A 17082-nucleotide genomic window follows, 5' to 3' on the forward strand; every position below is an offset into this window, starting at 1 on the left:
ATGTACCAACCCGCAAAGGGACCTCGTAGTAAGGCGGTAAGGGGTAACGGGTACCGGTAAAATACCGGTACCGGTAAACCCTTACCTCCTACCGTGAAATGAGGCCCTAGGTCTTTTGCATGGTGAATATATTTCATGTGGTGTGGTACAGGTAGCCTCAGTGGTAACATTGGGAGTATTACTAATGTTAGTTGTTTGGTTTAAATGTTTAAATGAATTGTGGATTCAAATGTTAAGACTACAACTGATTCACTACATGTTGTTGTTTCTGTTGTAAATTGTGCTACTAAAAATATATCTTCGACTACTACTTCTGTGATATTACCAATAGTTAGTTTAGTTGTAATGTTGTTAATGGGGATACTTATTTAAACACCGTGTTGGCTAGTTATATGTGAGTGTTTATGTTCCTTTTTTTGTGCTCCATTTTGAGGAATGTGTGTGGTGTTTTTTCTTTACCACATTATGTACATGCTTATGCTTATGATTATGATGTTCTTATTCTGTTTTCTCAACTTGTCATTTTCTCTTTATGTTGATGTTTCACCTAGGCAAAAGAAGACATGTTATTATAATTGTAAAATGTGTGTATTCAAATGACAATGGCAAAATTAGTACATTCATTAGTTAGTGTAAAATATGTAATATGTAAAATTACGTTAAAATCAGTAAGTGAAATATTACAAGATTATGAGGTTGGGTACCTGAGTATGGCGTTTGTCCTTTTCTATCAGTTTATAACTGATCTTTGAACAGTAGGTCATATGGACTAAATATGAATAAAAAGGCCTTTATTCTAGGAATGTACATACAAAAGTATAATATGTTTTGTTCATGGTATGATGTCATACATACTGTTTTACATATACACTTGTTGAAGCTGAAACTAGTAATTTTATGAATTTAACAATAGATGAAAGGAAAGCATACATACAAGTGTAATATTTTGTTTGTACGCTGATGATGTTAAATGTACTGTATAGCATGTAAATGTGTGTAACTTGTTACTAGAAATGTTACTATTTGTACAAGTTTAAAGGAATGTAGACACTATACAAAGGTGACATTATTTATGAATGCTGATGATTTTATATGTACTGTTTGGTTTATATAACTGTTAAAGTTGTAAAGTGTATCATATGTATGCACTGCTACCAATAAAACATTTTACAAGCTGTATATTGTGTATTTTGCAATTTCTGCAGTTAAGTGTACACACTTGTACATTATAATTGTAAGAACACTTGTTCAATATGAGATGTAGTATTGTCTAGCGTACACAATTATATGTACATTATGTGTACATAAAAAAGATTCTGATGTGGACAATATATTTTACTAGCTGTATATTAAATATTATGCCATTCTTCCTGTTTGACGTAGACACGTGTATATTATAATTGTAAGGACAATTATTACATGTAAAATGTTATACCGTTTACTGTATGCACCTGTACATTATAATTGTAAGGACAGTTGATGCTTCTGCCTACATTCATATTAACATTTTTGATCTAGTGACATTAATAGTAAGCTAGTACTTACACTCATATATGTGTTATGTAGCATTACAAACATGCTAATTGTACTGTTTATTGTACACAATTGTATATTCTAATTGTTAGGACACTTGTTAAATATAAAATGCTGTGTTGTTTACTGTACACGCCTTTATGTTATAGTTGTAAAGACATTTGATACTACAGCTCACATTTTTATTAACATTTTCTATATAGTGCTTTGATAGTACGCTAGTGCCTACATTTGTATTGATATTTTCTATACATTCCTATTAACAGTATGTTAGTGACTGCATTTTTATTACTTTTTATCAACAATTACAAACATACTATTTTTAGTGTTTATTTTACACCTTTATTCATTATAATTGTAAGGACACTTGTTAAATATAAAATGTCATACTATTTACTGTACACACCTGTATGTTATAATTTTAAGGACATTAGATGCTACTGCTTACATTTGTATTAACATTTTCTATGTGCTACTATTTATAGTACGCTAGTGCCTACATTTATATTCACATTTTCTAATTCATGCTGTTAATAGTACGCTAGTGGCTACATTCATATGAATTTAGTTTAATTTAGTTTAGTTTAGTTTAATTATTTGTATTGCACACCTGGCCCGGAGGCATATGGGCGCATATCTTATATATCCAAGGTTACAGAGAACATAAAGGTGCAAAGTTACTGACAGCGTACATGGCAGTTGAGGCATAAGCCTAGATGAATACATTAGATATTTACAGGTATACTGGAGGAAAATTGCATACAGAACAGTTTGATATTAACAATGTTGCAAACAGGTACAGGAGTAAATTACAGGTGTGTTCAAACTGAGCAAATTCACAATAGGATACAGAAGGTATGCAGACAATTTCCAAGTGAAGCATGTTTGGGGTAAAGGTGCAATTGCAGTTGAATGGGTGGGATCGAGACCTGCACACAGTGAAGGGTGTTAGATGCATGTGTGAGCACAGTTCTGTGCAGAAAGCCAAAATGTGGCGTTACTCTTAAACGAATGATAAACTGGTTCAGCTCTAAGTGGGTTAAGAAGTGTGTTCCATAATTTGGCAGCAAGGACTGGAAAGCTAGACCCACCTGCTTTTTGCAGCTTAAATCTAGGTGTGGATAAGGTGTGGGCTTGGGCGGATCTCAGAGGGCGGGAATAGGAGTGGGGGATTAATCGGTTAGCTAAGTAGGCAGGGGCCAAATTAGATTGGCACTTATGGGTGAGAGAAAGGGTTTTAAGCGATATTCTGTGAGCAACAGAGAGCCATTGTAAGCTGTGCCTGGTGTCAGAGATGTGGAGTTTCCTAGGGATGTTTAGAGCAGCCCTGCTTGCAATTATTTGCATTACCTGAAGTTTGTTAATGTTCCTTTGGCTAGTTCCTAGATGAAGGGCATTGCAGTAGTCGAGTTTGGCCATAATGAGAGTTCTGGGCAAGATGTGGCAGTTGGTAGCAGTGAGGAAGGGTCTGCATGCAGTGATACATTTGCATGTATATGCTGAAGCCGAGACTACAGTGTTGGGTTGTCTTGTAAGAGATAAGGTAGAATCTGGATAGATACCTAAGGTTTTTGTATCATTGGATACCTTGATTGTATTACTGTCGATGACAAATTACTTGAAGGCGGGATCCAATATATTGAGTCTACAGTGGGAACCTAAGATAAGTAGCTTGTTTTTATCATTGTTTAAACACAGCCCATGATGCGCCATCCAAGCCTGGATGACTAGGTATACATCATTGAGGGCTTTTGAGTCGGTCGCAAAGTCACCAGTGATAGGAATTAGTATCTGAGTGTCATCGGCATAAGTTGTGTTGTGACACCTTGACAGTAAAGGTTATCAAAGAGTGGCTTCGTGAAGACATTATATAGTGTGGGTAAGACACAGGACCCTTGAGGGACCCCACACAGGACAGGTGAAGGTTCGGTGGCAGCTGATGGGGAAAAGACCTGCATAGTTGTCTGCCAGAAAGGATCTGATCCAGGAGGTAGCTTCATCTGAGAAATGGGCTCCAGTTTTGAGGTGGCGGCAAAGGATTTGGTGGTTGACCATGTCAAATGCTGCCATTAGATCCAGCAGAAGTAGAAGGGCCATCATACCATTGTCATTTAGGGCTTTGATTTGTGATTTTAAATCAATGAGGGCAGTTTCTGTTCGTGTCTCGGTTGGAATCCAGATTGTTGGAGGCCAAGTAGCTTATTGGATTCTAGATAGTCCCGAATTTGTAAATAGGTAGCAGTAAAAAGGGTACCGTGGTAATAGGTCTGTAGTTGGATGGGTTGCTAGGATCTAAGGTAGGTTTTTTATTAGTGGGATGACCAATGCGTCCTTGAGGTTGTCAGGGACTGAGCCATATTTGAAAGAGGCATTAATAAAGGTGGTGATGAAGGGGGCCAAAGCATGGACAACATCCTTGATGACCGGGGTGGGGCAGGAATCACCTTGGCAATTCGAAGGTTTACGTTTTTTGATAATGTTTTCCACTTCAAGGATGGAGAGAGCTGAGAAACAGAAGGGTTTGAAGTAATGAGTAGGTGGTGGAATTGTAATAGGGGGGAGATAGATAGCGAATCCGAGAGAAGGCTACATTTTTTGGCATTGATTTTACTTTGGAGCATAGAGATTTTATGAAGGAGCGCTGTTTGGATATTAATACACCAAGCGGTGTCAGAGCTGCAGTTGTCAAGAGGGACTATGGGAGATTGAAGTTCTTTTAGAATCTTATAGAGCTCTTTGGTGTTGAATTCAGCCTGAAGGATGGGCTTCTTGTAAGTGTCTTTTTTGCAAGGAATATTGCTTCTTTGTAGTTGGAGGAGGCTAAAATCAGGGAGCTTTTATTGGCGTCCATAGGAAGACTTTTCCAACGTGCCTCAGCGTTTCTTTTTGCTTTGCGTAAATCTCTTAGGTGTGGTGTGAACCACGAATTAAGATGAGCACGGGTTTAGGTTTCCGCTGTTTCGATGGGGCTATGATGTTTAGTACTTTTAGGATAGTTTGGTTGTAGGTATCTACTAGAGCTGTGGGATCTGAGCAGGATACCAAAGCTTTGTTGATGAGAGGAAGGATAAGAGGAAGTAGTTTCTCTTTTGTAATGTCTTTCTTTTTTCTGGTACTGATGAATGGGGCGATATTTTGTTTGGGACTTTGGTGGCCAAATTTAACTGGAAAAGGTAGTCTTGTGATGATCTGACCATATGCAAGGTGTGATAGACACCGTATTGATGCTACAATTCAATTCAGAGAGTCAATCAAGAGTTCTACCTTTGATATGCGTGGGTACATGGACATGATGGGTACATTCTAAATCAGTTAAGGTACTGGCAAGATCAAGGGCTTTAGAGTCAGTATGGTTTTGGAATCCTAGATTAAGGTCCCCATTAGTATAATTTGGGATTTGGGTTTGGTGTTAGCTGTGAAGAGAGATGTTATATCATCGGTAAAGGTAGAAATAGGTTCTGGAGGTCGGTAAATGAGATGCATTATGGCAGTTTGATTAGGTGATATCGGCAGTTTAACTGATAGTAATTCAGCCTACGGGATCTGCTGGTTAGGAATAGGCCTGAGTTCAAGGAATCTTTTGAAGATGAAGGCAACACCACCACCTTTGAAATGGTTAGAGTTCCTATCACATCTGATGATGACATAATTATCTGGGATGGCCATAGTCAAGGAAGGTCCAGCTGTAGCATGTAGCCATGTTTCAGTAATGGCTAGGAAGTCAAGGTCGTGGGTGACAATGAAGTCGGCAATGTCAAGTGCATGGGCTAGGAGGGATCTAGCATTGACAAGGGCCCCTTTGATCATGATGTCTTTTGCAGTATTGGGACTGTCATGGAGGAGAATTGGGGCGTCTTTAAGGTTAGGCATTGTGATATCTATAGGATCAAATATTGCTGTGGAATTACCCTGGGCGGTGTGAGGTTTGGTATTAGTAGGGTGGTGTGGGTGTTGAGTTTTGTGGCCGAATCCTGAACCTAATCTGAGGTTCCTCAGGTGGAGAGCGTATGGATGATTGGGCGTGGGCTGGGTAGCAAAGTGTTCCAACCATAAGGCTGGTGAATTCAGATATGGTTTAGGGCATGGCATGGTGCAAAGATGGATAGTGTTATGTGGGTACAAAGTAGTGAAAGGTGTGAGTATCGTGTAAAAGTTGTTGAAGGGGGGCTTAAGTGTAGAGGTTGTAGTGAGTGGCAGGAACAAGATACAGGGTGTCAGAGGATCCAATACATAGTGAGATGCGAGCCGAAAGGCGCTAAGCTAGGTCAGTGTACAATGTTTAGGCAGGGTAGTGTAAGTTAGATGCAACAAACTATGGACTAGGCAAAGTAGGCTAAGTGCACAATAGGCTAAAAATGCAGTAGGTCAATAGGCATAGCAGCATATGCTAGATGTGAAAATCTGTGGACTAGGCAAAATAGGCTCAGTTCAGTTATGTTAAAAATGCAGTAGGTCAATAGATGTGCAAACTGTGGACTATGCAGAATAGGCTAAAAGCACAATAGGCTAAAAATGCAGTAGGTCAATAGGCATAGCAGCATATGTTAGATGTGACAAACTGTGGACTATGCAAAATAGGCGAAAAGCACAATAGGCTCAAAATGCAGTAAGTCAATAGGCATAGCAGCATATGCTAGATGCGACAATCTGTAGACTAGGCAAAACAGGCTGAATGCAATTGGGTTAAAATGCAGTAGGTAAGTAGGCATAGCGGCATAGGCTAGATGCAACAATCAGTGGACAAGCAGAATGTTCTAAATGCACAGTAGGTTAGGAATGCAGTAGATAAATAGACAAGCCGGCGTATACAAGATGCTGTGGACTAGGCCAAATAGGCTAGAAATACATTGACTAGCAGTTTGGGTAAGTAGACTAAAATGCCCAATGAGCTACAGAGCATTAATTAATCAGGATGATGGCATGGTTTAAATGCGCTGATCAATAGCCTAAGTGCAATAGGTCAGCAGTGCAGTGCCCATACAATAAGGCACAGTGGGCTAGATGCACTGTTGCGTATGGAATGACGTTGTACATATGGCATTCCATAGTTAAGCCGTGTACCTTAGTGGCTACAATAATTCACAGTTAGGTCAAGGCTTGGAGTTTGTGGTTCTGCGAGGATGGTCATGTAGAGCTACGTTATTATTGGGACTGGATGGTAGATGTGTAACAGGGAGTGCAGAACGAGTTCCGGGCGAGCACAGTTTCAATAGTTTGTGAAGTATGAGATTGTGAACCTTTGGGAAAGGTGGCTGGTCGGGCCATGTAGGATAAGGTGATATTATGGGTAAAGTACTTAGAGATAGAACATAGCCACGGTCCACGGCTCGACCGGCCTAGACAGGCACAGAAGGACTGTGCCTTGAGTGTGTGCCTTTAGGGGAGGGCCGGCTTGCGCCTTCCGGCATGGCCTCTCGCAGGAAGTATTGGCGGCGGGCCACTGGGCCTCCGAGTGGTTGCTAGGTAACCCAACAAGCACTTATGGCAGTGGCTATTTTAAAATAGATCTTGTGGTCTGCAAAGGTGGATTCAGCTGAATTTGCACAAAATCAAGACAACTTGTGGTTTGTGCGGCAGCGTGGCAGTGGCTGCCTGAGCCCTCCTAGGACTGGTTCAGAGAACGTCATTGCAGCAGCATGTTGCTTACTTTGGTTCTTCACGCGGAACATCTGGGATGAGGTTTCAAAGATGGGGCTGATGTTGGTTGGGCTCTTGCCCACCCGAAAGCTTGGGGATAGTGACAGTTTGGACCTGGCATTACAGACATACCTGCATTGTGCGTAAATACTTGTTGAAACTATGCAGCATATGAAGTGTGTTCATCCTCAAACTGTTTAATGTATGCACCTATACATTATAATTATAAGGACATTAGATGCTACTGCTTATATTTGTATTAAGATTTTCTACCTGCTACTATTTATAGTGTGTTAGTGCCTACATAATTCCTATTTAGTACTATTACAAGTTCACTCTAGTGACCATATTCAAATTCATGTGTATCTAGAATTAGAAATATAACTGAATTGTGCACACACCTGTTGAAACTATGCAGCATATGAAGTGTATTCACTTTTCAAACTGTTTAATGAAAAAACATGTGCATTATAAAGACATTAGATGCTACTGTTTGCATTTATATTAACTCTTTCTTTATAGTACTATTCATAGTAAGCTAGTGCCTACATTCATACTGACATTTTCTATATAGTACAACTGACAGTAGGCTAGTGGCTACATGCGTATGACTTTTTATCAAGTATTACAAACAAAGCTGATTTTGTGTAAACACTTGTTGACGCTATGCAGCATATGAAGTGAAAATTGACTTGTTGAAAAATGTTTAGCATGCTACTGTTTAAAGTTGTATTTGTACTTCATATGCATTGTACGATTACACTATAAAATGAGTAACTAAAAGGGTAATTTTTTAAAATGTTTATTTACAATGTTCATATTTAACCAATAGTTGCATTTACAAGCAAAGGAAATTTCTATAAACATGTATCTACTAACCTGGCTCCATTGAAGACTAAAACGGAGTGGTTGTTTATTATTAAAAATGTATATATGTTTGTAAAGGGTACGTGCTTTGCATATGCAGTGGTCACTGTCTTCAATTGAAGTGTTTAATATTGTTAATAGGTGTGCTTGAATACATTGTGCATTTGGGTGTGTCCTAAAGCATAAAGAACATATGCGCTTTTTGTAACGTAACTTCAGTGGAGTGGTTATGTTGATTGCTTGATGTACATTACACATGGGCAGTTGGTAATTTCTTTCACATGTCATTTGTAAACCAAGAAGTGGGTTTATTTGAAAAAAAAAGTTCATGATGCCATTTTTCAAGTGTTTATATAAAAGTCTTGTGCATGTATTATGTGTACTTTTGAATATTAAATTGTGAAATTATTTTAAGAAAATATTCTTATACATCTACAATGTAAGTGTATGTAGCACTATACATGCATGCCTTTTTATAGTGTTGTAGCGTTATTCCAGTCATTGCACATGCATACCTATTTGTTGTGATGCAGCGTGATTCTAGTCATGTGAGTATAAGTATAAGTGTAGCGTTATTACAGTATACATGCACACAGTATTTGTGTATGAAGTATGCCTATTGTACATTAGACATGTATGCACATATGTTGTTTTGTGTGTAATGCAAATTATTGTGGTTTACGTTTTGTATGCTCTGCTATATTTTGTATGCAAGTATCTGTTTTTACTCATGCGCTTCTATATGTATTCTTTGATAGTTTACAGTTTGCATACTTCACTTATCTGGAATTACACATGCATTTGTTCAGGTATTTTTCATGTGTGCAGGGTTATTAAAACAATTATTCTTTCAAATGTAGGAAAAAACATTGTTCACTGCTGGTGATTCCTCGCTGTATTGGCTTGAGCATTATGGCTGCCGAGTGCTAACTGTTTCACCATTTGGTGATATGAAGGTGGAATGGCATGTCTATCAAGATGGCAAATGACAGGAAATTCTTTAGAAACTGTTTGTTTATTATGTTAGTGTTGGGAAACCGCCAGATTTCATTTGAATCCACACTGGTGAGAATGAGCATAGCTACCGAAGTGTAACAGACATTTCTTCAACATCGAAACTGATCCTACCAGGATTATTTCCTAAACGTAAAATGTGATGATTATTTTCAAGGACATACAATCTGGATGTGGGGAAGTGTGAATCATCAAAAAATCAATAAAGCTTGCATAACTTTAATAGGTGTATATATACATTTTCAGTTGAGCATGGCCTTCCTTTTATTTTTCACTGCAGCATTAAGTGTTAGATTGACAGTATTTTTATGGTGGATGGTGTACATTTGACTATTGAGGGGCATATGTTTTTAGGCAATCTTGTTGAAGGCCTACATTACATTTTATAATAATGTGTTTCTTTAATTTATTTTCATTTTCTATATAGCAAATAGTTATTTGTAAATACATTGTTCGTTATTTACTTGCCTAAATTATGTGTTTACTTGCTTAAGTGAGTATGGTCATGATAATGTTGGCTGGACATTGTTGCTGAAAATCAGTATTTCCTTGTTTGAGTGTATGTTGTAATGTGTATGCTGTGGGGTTGAGGGTATGTTTGTTATCTGTACTCAGTGGGGGTTAGTGCATATGATGGTGTGCTCATAATAATTGCTGCATATTGTTGTTGGATTAAGTTACTCCTTGTTTCACTGTATATTGGAACATGCACAACCATAGATGTATTTACAACAAGGCTGACTAGGTTGAAAGATTCCCTGAGGAGCAGCATTTTATTGCAGTTTATTTTCAATTTACTGGTTGTCATTTTTTAAATATAAAGCCAATTGTGTTTCTCTGAGTCTGACTGATCCACAACATTGGAAGTCATTTATTGTTAATGTTATTTTGCATTTATATAGCGCCTTATATACCATTGGTATGGTCTGAAGGCGCTGGTAGGTTGAACGCCCTTGGGAACCGAAGTTCGGGTCAGTGGAGAGGTTAGAGAGAGTCCAAAGGTGCGTGTGCGCACCAGGTATATGTGCAGCTGGTGCGGGATTCATGTGGTAGCTGCTTCTTAGCGGTAGGTGTGGTGGTTGAGAGATCAGGAGTATGTGTTCGGTCTGGCCGGAGTTATCCAGACCGAGTGTGGCAGTGTTAGGCCTGGCTGGGGGTGTGAAACCAGCCATGTTTACTTAGAGTGATGGGGGGTGAGCGGCAGATGTTGATATGAGAACAGTTATACCCAATGGTGTCATAGTATCTCTGTGTTCTAGTTGAATGGTGGTGTAAGGAGAGAGTAAGCCTGGGTGTGATATGAAGTATGCTCTTTCAAAAGTTCCTTGCATTCCAAAGCACAATATGCACGTCACGTAATTCTGAGCGGTCAGGTATGTTCTTTGTGTTTTGTTTCTCATCCGCTCTATGCACTATTCATCCACTCAACGTACTCATCCGTACAGCATACTCATCCGTTTAGCATACTCATGTGCTCTATATATCCATCCAGTCCATACACTCATTTGTATTCCACTCTGACAGCTAAACCTTTTGATGACCAAACTTGTATAAATGCTTGTTATTTGCAAATGTATTACTGTTATGGTGATTTTTTTATTTTTTTTTTTATTTAAAAAGGAAACATGTACCAAATCCAGGTATTTAGCTATTCAGTCATACAATTTGCATGACTTATATGACAGATATAAAGCTATTTGGTCATTCTTATCTTCCCAAAATGCTTGTTATAATGCAACAAAACAAAACAAATCCTCATTGGATTTATTGGTTCCACTTCACATTGTCTTTGGAGTTCTTTCTAATCAATACACATGTATTAAGCAATCACTTTTATATTCAAATTCATGACTTGCCTTTGTTAAACTGTTGAAAAAACAAGGGTTTCCCTTCAGAAAACAAAAGGTTAAAAATGATGCATCATTTTACAATATTAAACGCTTGCTTGTGGTTAAGTCAAGCACAGAGTTCCCACAGGTCTCACTAAAATGGGGTTCAGAAGAAAACACTCATTTCATTCCCTGGCCCCACATTTCTAGGTCTGTGGCCACCCAAAAGGTGCAAGCATGAAATAGATCATATGTTAGTTAAAATGGCAAAGAGTACGTCTGAATGTTCAAGTGCTTCAAAAAATCTGGGAAAGGATACCCCAAGCCATAGAAGGGTACGAACAAAAACTGTGTGCCAAAGGCACACACTGTTTCACAGCTGTAAAGGAGTCCTATAAAGGTTTTCATTCAGCCATCTTTACAGAAGTTACTCAATGCTAAGCAGGCCAATGGCATCACTGCAGGGTTTATCATGTATCTTTGATGACATTCTGCTGCATGCTCAGTACTACCATGTGAACCAACTCAAAGTATATCACGTGATGCATAACTGTGATGCTTATAGGTAATCATCACATTAATTATATTTTTAATATAATGTAGGACTTTTACTATGAAACAGTACATCAAACAACAGCAGGAAATCTATATCTATAACCACACATCTCAAAATATTCCTATGCATTGTACAGACCAACCAAATCTATAGAGTTAACACACATGTTTAACATGTTAACAAACATGTTAAATTAACTTAACCCGAGAAGTGCCACTGCCAATCACATCGGCCCTGCTTGAATTTGACAGTGATCTGGACGATTCTATCCATGCTCCGCCTCTCAAACGGAGGAGAATTCTGTCCTCTACCCTCCCCTAAACTAACCCCTCTCATGTGGCTTTACTAGAAATCCCTCCATCATTCATTATATTGTATGTGTGCTGGTGGTGCTTTCAAATGTCAATGATAATGAGCTCACCCCTTGTGGGCTGTTTCATTCCATCGGCAGCCTTTTTCTCTCTACAGTAAAATGTTTGGCATTTTTTCAGTCAAATTGCGCCCCTTACTGCTTCATTGTTTACTTCACTTAAATACTTCCACCATTTAACTGCATTTAATTTGTGTTTACATTAAAAAAAAATGAAAGAAAAATGTTCTTTCCTTGCATTTGGGCAAGTTAATTTTTCGTCCACCCCTGCTTCATTCCCAGTCTTTGCTGCCTTCATTGTCAATCATTCTGCACCCCCTCCCTGTCCTGCCCCTTTTGAAGTCCAAGCCTCGCCTACATGTCCCTGTTCTGCATGTGCCAACAGCTCTGCTGCTGCCTGTTCTGCACATGCTGACAACTCTGCTGCTGCCACCTCCCTGAGAGAGACTGCAATGTACACACGATCATGGTGCCCCAGGCGAGTCTGTTTGCACGACCTGTGCATACACAGCCCTTTGTCCCCAAGCCCTTGCCTAATGCTCGATCCCCTATCTCTAGCACCCATGTGCAGCCACCACCTGGTGAATCAATTGCTGGGAATGCAGAAGGTCTGCACACGAAGATTAAATTCATATTTAGTTTATGGACCACTATGTCCTTCACTAAAATAGACCAGACTACAAATAATAGAGCTGAGACTCTGGGTTTCAGCACAGAAGAAGCCAATTGAATTTTATCACTCATTAAATTGACTGGGGAGGAGCTATTAACATCAGAGAAACCAGAAGCGCTCATAAAACAATTGAAGTGGAAAATACGTCGTGAGGTCAACCTTAAACTACATGCGTCGACGTTGGCACAGTACTATGAAGCACAGAGGATCCCGAGGGGTTTAAGGGTAAACCTTGAACCAACATTGTGTAAGGAAAAGCCCACCTTCGTTAAGAGATGGTGTCAGATCCTTAATAAGTGTTTGTTGGATCTCATACTACTCACGATTGAAGAGTTAGCAAGAGTCTTAAAACTCTGGATGAGGACATCGTGAACCTTAAGGCATCATTGAACAAATGCTACTCAGTGGATTAACTTCAAGAAGTACTCGATTATACTAACCAAAAAATACAAAGACACAAGCAGGAGTTACAAACTAAGACGATCCGGAAATTTAGGCGTGACACACTTGATTATAAACTAGACATTGTCTATACATGGCAGGATTACTACGGACACCGTCAGAATAATCCCTATCAAGGTCAAGCAACAAAGCCAGGAGCGTCTCATACTGGCACCATGTCTTCGGATGCCTCAAGCACGGAATTGGACCCTACTGCAGAACCTGAGACCACACAACCAACAGGTTCCAGTGACATTGCAACAACAGATGCAGAGGTACGTTCTTTAAAAAAAGACCTATCAGACGCAGACAAAAAAAGAAATCCACTGAGAAAGAAGACACAGAAGAACACCTAGTAGTCAACATATCCTCTTATAGACTTTCCCGCCTGGAGATGCAGGTGCTCAGGAAAGGGCTTTCCTTTGTTCCAGAGAACAACAGTACGCTTCTCAAGGAGAAGCTTGACTTTTTCAAACTACTTAGGAAAATGAAGTTGAAACTATTCTTTGCAGGCCTGGAAGAAGAGGGTCAGGAGTGGGAGGAACAACCAGAGTTCCTAGATATTAGCCCAAAGAGCATGTTTAACCCTCCAGTACAGAACCATGTTCTTTCTACTTTTGAAAAGGCAATACTCCAAGATTTGAAAAAACTACAGTTTAAAAGCAAGGGTTTTGGTAACTTCTCAGTACGAGAGCGTCAAACATTAAAAAATCTGTTGGACAACAACACAATCATTTTCAAACCGGCAGACAAAGTGGGTGCCCTTGTCCTAATGGATAAACAGGATTATTTGGAAGAAATAGAGCGCCAGCTGTCAGATAAGGTGACATATCAAGAAATATTGTTTAATCCAACAACACGTGTGATGACCCTGATAGAGGAGACGCTGGATGAAGCTGAGAGGAGGGAAGTTATTTCTGAGAAAACACAGAGGTTTTTGGAGAACAAATATCCCATAATACCTGTTCTATATATACTCCCAAAAATCCACAAAAGAATCCAAAAAAAACAGGACGCCCAATAATTGCTGCAACAGGGAGCCTTCTTGAACCACTGGCACAGTATTTGGATAGGATTCTTCAACCCTTGATTCAGAACACATCTACATACCTGAGAGACACTATGGCCTTTTTGAAAAAACTCCAAGAAGTACAATTTGTAGAAGGACGGGACATATTGTTCACAATGGATGTGACGTCACTTTATACAACTATAGCTCATGAATCGGGACTAGAGGCAGTGGACTGGCTACTGCTGAGATTAGAGAACTGTCAAGGTAACCAAGTGTTCGTAGTGACCCTACTCAAGATGGTCTTAATGAACAACTTTTTCAAGTTTGGCGAAAGATTCTTTTTGCAGATTTTGGGAACAAGCATGCTACGCAAACATATACATGTATTTTCTTGAACATGAACATGTGATCTCCTCACCAAGATGGTCAAGACATTTGACCCTCTATACTCGCTATATTGACAACATATTTGGTATCTGGAGTGGACCAGAAGACAAACTGCAAGACTTCTTCAATATGATGAATCAGATGCACCCGAGAATCCAATTCACCACTGTAACAAGCCAGTCGAATATCCATTTTCTGGATGGTGTTTATGTGAAAGCACAGAAATTGGAAACTCGCATCTTCACAAAAGCCACAGACAGGAACAGTTTGCTTCTTGCCACAAGTTTTCATCCACAGAGAACGTTGGACAATGTCCCTCTTAGCCAATGTCTATGCTATAGGCGAAATATCTCAGAACCCTCAGAGTACACACAACAATTTGCAATGTCACAGATGAAATTCAGGGAACGGGGTTATGATGGTTCCCTTATTGAAGGTGTGAAAGATAAAGTCAGCAGAGTCCAACGAGACACCTTGCTTACACCAAAACCCCAGAAGGCCAGTGAGACACTTGTTTATGTCACAACGCACTCGACTCAAAGTCGAAGAATCAAGAGAATAATACAGAAACACTGGTCCATGTTACAAATGGACCCGAAGCTACAACAGCTTTTCCCACAAACACCCATGTTTGCTTACAAAAATAATAAGGCACTACGCAGTAGCCTTATTAAAGCAGAACTACAGACCCCGAGAACCGAGACTGGCACTTTTAGGGGTACGACCCCATGTCTGAAATTGCCAGCACTGTGCAAATGTGATTAAGGGTAACAGCATCAGACACCCCCACTTGGGTAAACCGATTTGGCTTAAACATTCGTGCACGTGTGATGCAATGAATGTTATTCATGGGTTGAAATGTCCCTGTGGTCTCTACTATGTGGGTATGACCACTAGTAAAGCTAAGACATGCTGGACGGAGCATAAATCAAATATCCGTACTAAAAGCCAGAAATCACCAGTAGCGACACACTTTGCAGAAGCCCGTCACACAGTGGCACAACTGAAATGCATCATACTAGAACAAGTAAAATTGGGCTCGAGGGGTGGAGAAATTGTAAGGGAACTCCAACTGAGAGAAATCTTGTGGATTGAACTACTGGATTGTCTCAGTCCAAGGGGTATGAACCTGGAGTTTGATTTGATGTGGTTTGTATGAAGCTTCAACGTTTTGGTTGAAGGTGCTTTACGTGAAATGGTTCTTGGTTTAACAGGCCTTAGAGTGTAAGTGGAATAGACTTCTGCAAGGACCCTGACTGTAAGTGGAATTGACCTTGATATGCTAAGGTCATCTGTGGAGCTAAGTGAGGAGCTGATAACAACCATAATAATGTGAACGCCTTGGATTTCGTCAGTGGGGGTTTCCATTGGCGGCAGAACCAATAGGCAAAGCCTGATAACTCCATGTTCATGACCTACATCCTCATGTTATCATATGAAGTATGACTCCTGTTTTCACCAGATGAAGTGAGACCATGTATTGAGGCACCTGGACCTGGTGTATTGTTGAAAAAAAGAAAAAAAGAATTCTGAATTGTACAGTGACTATGTTGTTTCAAAGGTGACATAAATAAATGGAATTTTCAGGTACCGATTAGTCCCAATGCGAAATGAGCGTTGTCGCTAACGCATTAACTTGGTGGCCATTGGGGCCCCTGCAGACTTTGATCTGCATTCCACCTATGTCCACCGCTAGGAAGTCTTTATTGTCCAGTGACTATGTTGTTTTAAAGGTGGCATAAATAAATTGAACTTTCAGCTACTGGTTGGTCTCAATGCGAACAAAATTAGCACTGTCGCTAACGCATTAACTTGGTGGCCATGGGGACCCCAGCAGACTTCGATCTGCCCTCCCCCCATGTCCACCCCCAGGAAGTCTTTATTGTGATCTTAGTGGACTTAGTTTTTCCGCTCCACATGTCATTAACCGGTTTGAAATTGGTGCCTCAGTTCTCTTCTTACATGCACGTGATGCTGATGCATTGACATTAACTGTGTCTGTATATATATGCCTCAGGATCTCCTTGACATATGCGTAATTCCGAAAGATTGGCATCTCGATGCCACAAACAGGACATACTCCCTAAACTGTGATAGTAGAGCCTTCGCCCACACCAAGATGACGGCCATCGGCACTTACGCGCATTCGCAAAGTTGCCATGGCTACTAACATAAACATGGGGAAGACAGCAATGCGCTTCTGCGTCGGATGGCGGTTCCCCTTAAATTGCGAGGTAAGCTCTTGCTGCTTTCTCTCCCCGTGAGGAGACCCTTGCTTCTAGCGCTCGTCACCATTTATGATTGAAAGTGTAACATAACGCTAGAGGTTGAAATACGCTGTTAAACACCTCCTCGAATATGGCCGAACGCCAGTGTGAGTAGCTTTGTAATCCCGCTGTTATGTTGAAACAGGTCATGCTGTTCGTGCCTGATACATACCTGCTTGGCAGAAAGTGTGAGTAATTTAATCGGTTTTGAGATAAATGCCGTACATGACATTTCATGTGTCTGATACATGGCTTACATAGTAACAGATAATCGCACAACGATAGTGCTTGCCACATAGGCTGAATGCAGCTACATCATTTGACGGTTGAGTTTCCTTGAATAGAGCCACATTTGCTAGTTAAGTGCATTCTGGCCTTAGGAGCGCCCTGATGTGTTTCAACATGTAGGGGATACCTGGGGCTGGAAGGGTGACTTACCTGGACAGCAGATTGAATTGCAGGCCACAAGGGTCGTATGTTAATCTACAATTGGTCT

This window comes from Ambystoma mexicanum, chromosome 6q (genome assembly GCF_040938575.1).
Source record: "Ambystoma mexicanum isolate Mex_15411 chromosome 6q, UKY_AmexF1_1, whole genome shotgun sequence".
Lineage (NCBI taxonomy): Eukaryota > Metazoa > Chordata > Amphibia > Caudata > Ambystomatidae > Ambystoma > Ambystoma mexicanum.